Source organism: Pinus tabuliformis, chromosome 2_2 (assembly GCF_031772625.1).
Source record: "Pinus tabuliformis cultivar Carrire ecotype Pingquan chromosome 2_2, CPIR1, whole genome shotgun sequence".
NCBI lineage: Eukaryota > Viridiplantae > Streptophyta > Pinopsida > Pinales > Pinaceae > Pinus > Pinus tabuliformis.
In genome coordinates this window covers 1,227,755,476-1,227,763,681 of record NC_142300.1, presented here as the reverse complement: position 1 = coordinate 1,227,763,681, position 8,206 = coordinate 1,227,755,476, and positions in this window count along the sequence as shown.

The following is an 8,206-nucleotide window of genomic DNA, read 5'->3' as shown; positions in this document are numbered from 1 at the left end:
TTGTTATATTCGATTCAACATAACATATTAGGCTCATTGCTACATTCGATTTGCGTCACTGTCACCTGCAGTGATATTATCATTAACCTTCAAGTTTTGTTTTATCAAAGATCAATTATGAAGACAGCGGCTAGATTGTTGGTAGCCTTCTTCTTTATTTCAGTAGCAGTGCTAGTATTGAATGATGGTCCAGTTCACGCAGCCAGACTCCTGAAGGGGGATAGTATAAGCCATAAAAATCCATCTGATCATTCCAATCTTCTTATCGAGGAGGTGGGCGTCGCACCTTCTAGGCCGAATCCGGGTGGGAACAGTGTCACCCAGTCAATATCCGAAGGTATTAATTTACAGTTCCAAAAAGGTCCCTTAGGGGATAGTATAAGCGCGAAAACTCATAAAAATATCTGATCATCCAAATCTTCTTATCGAGGAGGTGGAAGTCGCACCTTCTGGGCCGAATCCGGGTGGCAACAGTGTGACCGAGTCAATATCCGAAGGTCTTAATTTACAGTTCCAGAAAGGTCCCTTAAGGGATAGTATAAGCGCGAAAACTCCTAAAAATCCATCTGATCATCCCAATCTTCTTATCGAGGTGGTGGCAGTCGCACCTTCTGGGCCGAATCCGGGTGGCAACAGTGTCACCCAGTCAATATCCGAAGGTCTTAATTTACAGTTCCAGAAAGGTCCCTTAGGGGATAGTATAAGCGTGAAAACTCATAAAATTCCATCTGATCATCCCAATCTCCTTATCTCGGAGGTGGAAGTCGCACCTTCTGGGCCGAATCCTGGTGGCAACAGTATCACCCAGTGAATATCCGGAGGTCTTAATTTAGAGTTCCACAAAAGGTCTCTTAATGGACCCGAATAATCAGCGGTTATCAAGAGTGGTTGATGGAGATCATGAAATTGGAGATTTATCTGTTCAAAGTGCATCAACTCATTCGGCGGTATATGGAAAACATTGAAAATCAACAAACTTCCTTCTGGCTCAAGTGGAGGAGTAGGTCACAAATATATCAATGTGGCCGGCCCCTTTGTATATGGAAAACATTGAAAATCAACAAACTTCCTTCTGCCTCAAGTGGAGGAGTAGGTCACAAATATATCAATGTGGCCGGCCCCTTGAATACTAACAAGGTGTTAGTAGTACCTGCTTCAACAAACTTCCATCGGGTCCGAGGGAACTGATTGATAGCCTCGTTCAAAACATACCCATAAATAGTCGATTCAAAATCTAATCAATGCACTGGAATGAAGATCAAATCAGTTCCGACGACGTTGAACGTAAAGCGCTACTTCGGTATCTTTCATGGATTAAGGTGTGCACTGAAGAATTAAAAGGGAAAATTGGTAAGAAAGATGGCATTTTATTTTTGCCTTCAAGATATAATGTCGACACCTTTCAGTTTCTTCGTCCGTGGATAGAGCATTTCCATGATTAATTAAACGGGTTGTTTCTACACCATTTCACATCCTAGCCATTCGTATCTGTCCCCACATTTCCATACCATACGGCTCCAAACATAGCCATTCACACGACAATAAAAGGACAAAACTGTTTACATGTTACATAAACAAAAGAATGTTTGATCAGGAAGAGAAGGCACTGACTCTTTATTAACCATGAAATCATAATAAAACAAAATCAAGAATAACGAACAAGAACAAGTCAATATCTGCTATGAAATTGTGAGCAATATATATTCAGTAAATTTGATAAATAATTTTGGGCTCATGAAAATGGGTTTCAAATTAGTTATTTTGGAAGCATAGACTAAACATAAAATTATTAAAAAGACATTATAAAATATATGAAAACTAAATTTCATATGGTTTATAATGAATAAGATAACATCAATTTGTTTTGTATTGTATATTTAATGGCTAGTTTTTGGCCATAGGTGGATGCTATGGCTCTTTCCGTGACACTAATGGGTGGGTGCCTTCCTTTTTTGTATGATGGATTTTTACATTTTCTTGCTCTCTTAAAGTAGCTTTTTGTTCCAAAGACAGTTACGTGGGTGTAGCTTCTAAATTTAGCATAAATTTTTAAGGTAGTTAAAATATCTTGGTGAAAATTTTCTAAGCAATTATGTCAAAATAATTATGGAAATGGATTTAAGTAAAAAATATTGAAAAATAATGAATTTGATGTTGAAGAATATGGAAGTACGATTACTTGTTATAAAATAAGAGATATTAGATCACCTTTTCTAAAAGCATAAAAACTAGTGTAAGAAGTTTTATAATGCATATTATATCACTTTTTCTAAATGCATAAAAAATAGTGTAAGAAGAATGGTTGGATACACAAATAGTGAGATGGTGCATAGGAACAATATTTTCAAGAAGAATGTAATAGACTCATATCCTCCTAAAGAGGTGCCTAATTTTATTTTGGAATCAACAAAAAAATTTTATTCAACAATCCAAAGGAGACAAAAAGATTATTTGTGAAATATTCACTCTCAAAATTAACAATAGAGCTACATCCCAACTCTTAATTTAACCTGAGCAAGAGTATAAACAATAACTAGATTCACCCAATCAAGACAAAATGGAGCTCAATGGTTCAAATGATTTTCCAAATTCAACATTGTTCAAATATGGAATAAAATTCAATTGTAAGATAAAATGCCAAATATTCCCTCATCTAGACTAGGGAAATACAAACCTACAAAACTTATGGAGAAAGGGAATAAAGGTAAAAATAAATAAAAGGTTAAGGTAAAAAGTTAAAATATTCAAGTAAAAGTGTTCAAATAATGAACTTTATAAATAGATAAATGACATAAATAATAGAAATAATGATGAAAAGTAAGTAATAGAAATAAGTGGGGAAAATAATAATATATTTGATATATGACCTTTGTTTTTTATTCTTTAAATTGTTGAATGAAAATGAAAACACCTCAACAATAACCCATGGAGATCCACATATACCGAAGAAAATGTAGAGACCTACAAAACTAAATAAAAAGATTGACTAAAATACCACAACAAAGATATTGACCTAAAAACCACAATGCAACCTAGCGAATGGATGCAAATCTCTTAAACAAAGAGACACTATGAAACTACTTATAAAGAAACTTGTTTCTAGTAGCATTTTTGGGATTAACTAAGTTTATCAAACGAGGATGAAACATTTTAACCAAAATGAAGCTCTAGTTTCATTTTGAAAATGAGGAAGATAAAAAGTTTCCAAATTTCGATAAACAAATGGACAAATTTACAAAGGAAAGAGGAGATATATAGAAAATACATAGACAAGATAATTAGTCTCAAGGATAGAGATATTGTTAGTATTATTATTTCGGGTCATTTAATATCATTAAGTTATTATTGAAGAGGTGGAATCTTAGAACATAGTTGAAATAGAAGCACTCGCATTCACTAATTCAATGTTTGGCTTGGCCCTAACTTTAATATTAGATTATTTTTACCGTTGTTGTCTTTTTTGTTGTTATCATCATCGACTTCAATATCTCTAACGATGTGGCATTATTATGAAGATCAAACATTGGAAGAAAGAAATGTTAAAAACAAGCTTGAACACCATCATACATTTCCATTGTGGAGGCTTCAATGTTTTTGTGAATGTCGATTAAAGCTTTGACGATTGCATATGTTCAATGTATACAAACAATCATATCAAAGATTAGTTGTTGCCGTGAATGTTATCCAAAGCTTTGACTACTACATATGTTGCATGTCTAAGCACAAGAACATAAAAAATTAATGTCACTTACATGTCAATGTTGCAACAAAATATTTTAATTGAATCAAAAAACTTATTTTAAAATAATAAGCATAATCATTCATTCATAGGACCCCAACCATTCCTAGAGGGGATAGAATCTCTGGATCAACTTGGAATTACATGTAATCATATGGAGAGTCTAGAATAATTAGTGATGTTTCTCCCATCATGAGAAAGATCCTAGTGTAAAGTAGCAACATACCTTGTCACAACCCACATGCACCATAAAATCACCCTAGTGGCACATTCTTTGATTACATTGGCCTTTAGCTGAGATCCAAATACTAGAATGAAGGGGAGGCAACCCATCATAGAAAATTATGCACAATAAGAATTTGGAGATGAATGCCCCATACTCCATCAAAATCAATAGACCACGTAATCTAACATTGCCACCCATACCACATAAAAACATACATATAGGGTGCTATCCAACAACCGCTCAACCACAAGCATCTAATCACTTAAAATTTATTGATTCATTATAATAAACATAAATATATAAATAAATATGAATAATACTACTCATTATATAATTATAATAAAAATGTACATTCTAAGTCTTCATTATAACATGTTGGCTTATGAAACATCGTATGTATATATCGTTAATGGGCAAATGACTCATTGTAAATCATATCTTTCATGTCACTTAATCAACACATTGCTTTATTTTTCATATATATATATATATATGAAAAATAAAGCAATGTGTTGATTAAGTGACATGAAAGATATGATTTACAATGAGTCATTTGCCCATTAACGATATATACACATCGATGTTTCATGTCACTTAATCAACACATTGCTTTATTTTTCATATATATATATATATATATATTTGGTTGAATTGACCTATGGGGATTTTAGCCTTGAATATCATTATTTCCATAATTCTTCATATTACTGCGATAACCATTTCAGCTCCCCTTGTGGGCTATGTATTCTTATATGTTATTTTATTTCTTGTGGATATATAATTTATAAACTAAGTTGTTCATTTCACACTCAATGAATGAATTTTGTTCATTTCAACATATTATAGTCAATTCTATTCCTCACTTTTCATCATATATTATTAGCTGAGAATGATCCTATCCTTTGGCAGCACATTGTAAAAGAATTTTGGTTCAAATTTGCTACCATTATATATATATATATATATATATATATGGTTTTGACCATGTCAAAGTTTTAAAAATTCTTCCATTTTTTAAGCTTTTGATCACAACATATCAAAGCTTTGAGCTATTAAACAACCAATATTTTCACGAAATCAAGAATAACAAAGTTGGAGATATCATTGAAGTGATGTTGTAGCTCACCTTAGTAGTTATTGTTGACTTTTGTTGGCTCATTATGGTAAATCTGTAAGGATAGACACCCCCTCATGAATGGGACTCTTCTTGTGGGTGTGTCTTTGGACATCTTAGCTCCTTTTAAGTCATAAGTTTCCTGCTAGGAATTGGCTTCTAAGTTATTAACACTAGTATAAGATTATAGTGGTAGCCAATTGAATTTAAATGGAAAAATTCACCCAAATAATATGTTACCAATCCTTTAAGTCATAATAATAAGTTATCAATCCCTCTAAATCTTTTAAAAATAAACATAGGAAAAAAAAAAAAAAACATTAAAAACTTCTTAATGATGTCACTGGTAAAAAACTAATTGATATAGCATTGGTCTACATACCTATAACTTGTGTTTGGGTTTTTGAACTTTACATAATATGAACCTCCTTATGCTTAGATCACAGGTTCGATGGGAAATTATAATTGTGAACACTTTTTCCCAGCCTCATCTCTTATTGATTACTATTGAACTATATCTTGCCTATCTGGAATGTGTCGACATTTTCTTTCTCCAGACATGTTTTCTATTTTTTGCTCATAATTGCACTTTTGTCATAGTTATCAAATTTTTCTATTTTGGGGTGTGCTTTTTGGGAGATTTTACAGGTTAAATTGGTTGGATTGTGTCAATCTAGGTTTATTAGGTTAGATGCTAGTCTTTGAGGTATGTCCTTCCTTTTTCTTGTGAAAGTCCTTTGCTCAGGGCACTTTTGGTATTACGATTTTGTGTTTCATTCAAGTGTTATAGATTGTCGAATGGTTTAGAGCCATTGGGTACTCATTGTTTGGTATTATTTTCCCAAATTTTAGAACCCTTTGATTTCTGAGGGCAATTGTCTCATGCAGTTTGAGATTTGTGCCCAAAAGCCATAGGGATATGGGTTTTCTAGAGAATTTAGGGTCTTCAGACTTTGGTTTCATCCTAAAATTAAAAGGATTTTTGGTGTTATAGAATCTTTCGTTTTCAAGATTTGGAGCTTCCATGGAAACCACTCAATTGGACGTTTTGTTATTTTAGGGTGCATGGGGTATTGAGATTTGTTGTTGTATTCAAAACAGTCAAAGGGTCTTTCATTAGCTTTGGATTTTACTGACGTTTGATCATCTGAGTACTTTCATCCCCCTCATATTTGGCCTTTTTGGTCTAAGAAAATATCATCTTGATCATCGTAGCACTTGGGTTATCGAGATTTGATGTGTTTACATTGAAAACTTTCAACAAATTGAAGGGTTTGATCACCAACACTTGTGTACTACTAATTTGTTTCTTGTATTGAATCAAAAAAGGTTTGAAGGTCTTAATAAATAGTGTGCTCTAATCCTCCTAGAATTTAGTTTAATGATTTATGATTATCAGAGCCCTAGAATCTCTCGTTGTTGACCCTTTTTTTTTACAAAATAGCAATTGTCCCAAAAGGTGCAAAGAAACATCGACAGGTTTGTTAAACTGGAAAAGATGTATGAGGAACACTTTTTTAGACATGTATGCCATATGTTTTTCATTTTAAATTTGCAGATTATGGTGTGAAATATTAATTACAAAATGAGGTATTCGAGTCTCAAAAAACGAGATTTTTTTTTCATTGTGAACAAGCATTTAATAAGTATAAATATAAAAAAAAAATCTGAATAATTTATTAAATGTGCATTAGGGATCAAATCAATTTGATGAGTAACACCTCTAGATTGAGGTAGTGCATGTGGTAGTTCAGTTGGGTTATGTTTGAAAATTCAACATAATGGTAGCTAACAACTAAACCGTAGTTAATGAATTCAAACACTATAGAAATTGCCTTGGGCATTTATTGTTGCCTTCCTTTAAAAGTTACCTATGTCGTCACAATGTAATTTCTTTTTGGATTTTATTTATGACTCACATCTAATAGAAAACTCATGATGAGGTTGATGTGGGTCTTTTATGGCTCTGTAAGATTGACATGCCTTGCACAATCTAATTCCTTTTAAGGCCTTCATTGATTGGCCATTATTCAGTTCTAAAACTCTTTTGAACTATAAAAAATGTACAATAAAATTAGAAAATTGTGTTGTTGTCACTGAGAGGGATTTTTTGTACAACATGATTTTTCTCTATTTTCATGGTGTTTATTTTATGTGCTTATGACCTAACAATGATGCTTAACCAAGATGTCTCCAATATGCCTATATTTTTAGTTGTTCAAAATTGTCCTTGAACTCAATTTATTACAATTTAAGAGTTATAGTCATTTTAATAGTACAATGGTATCAAACATCTCTTGCTTCCTATCAACAATTGGTGTTGGATAAATTTGAAGGTTTCCTATGTTTGAAGCAAATTTAAATGGCTTTCATTATGGACCTTATGTTGTGTCCTATCATAGATATTTCTATGTGAAATAATTTGTCACATGTCTGGTAAGTGTCATTGAAATCCTCTTCAACGACTTTTAGCTTCCTGAATAACATGGATTTGGCTTATGCAGCAACATACCTTGTTATTTCGCGAGCTGGTGCAATGACTTGTAGTGAGCTTATAGCCATAGGAAAACCTTTTGTATCAATAATGACATGCCTAATCACTACGTAGTCTCTGCAGTTTTCCCAGATTTACCAATGTGGAATGTTGCAATTTTTTGTTTGTTGAATTGTCTTTCAAAGTTAAATTAGTTTTTCTCATTTTATGTTATATAAATTATAGTAGTCATTGAAGTGCTTATGAAGTGAAAATATTTTTCGTCGTCTTTATTTCTATTCTCTCCATATTTTCTTGCAAGTAACAATACATGCTTTTCTATAATGGACGACTTCATTTTACGTTGAATTGAACACTGGGTAACTACTCAAAACAACTTATTTCATTTTTAAAAACACTGAGTAACTACTCAATGTTGTCATGCAATAAGGCTCTTAGCTAATTCTTAGTGCTTACCTTTGTTCAGAGAGGAACATACATGACTGAAATGACCTCAATTTCCATTTATTTGTATGAATTATCTACTATTTATATCGAACTGTGCTCATTAGAAGCTTTAATACTTTTAAATATGGAGTTGTCATATCACTGGAAATTAATATCAAAGGGTAGTCATAGAGGATTCATATGTTA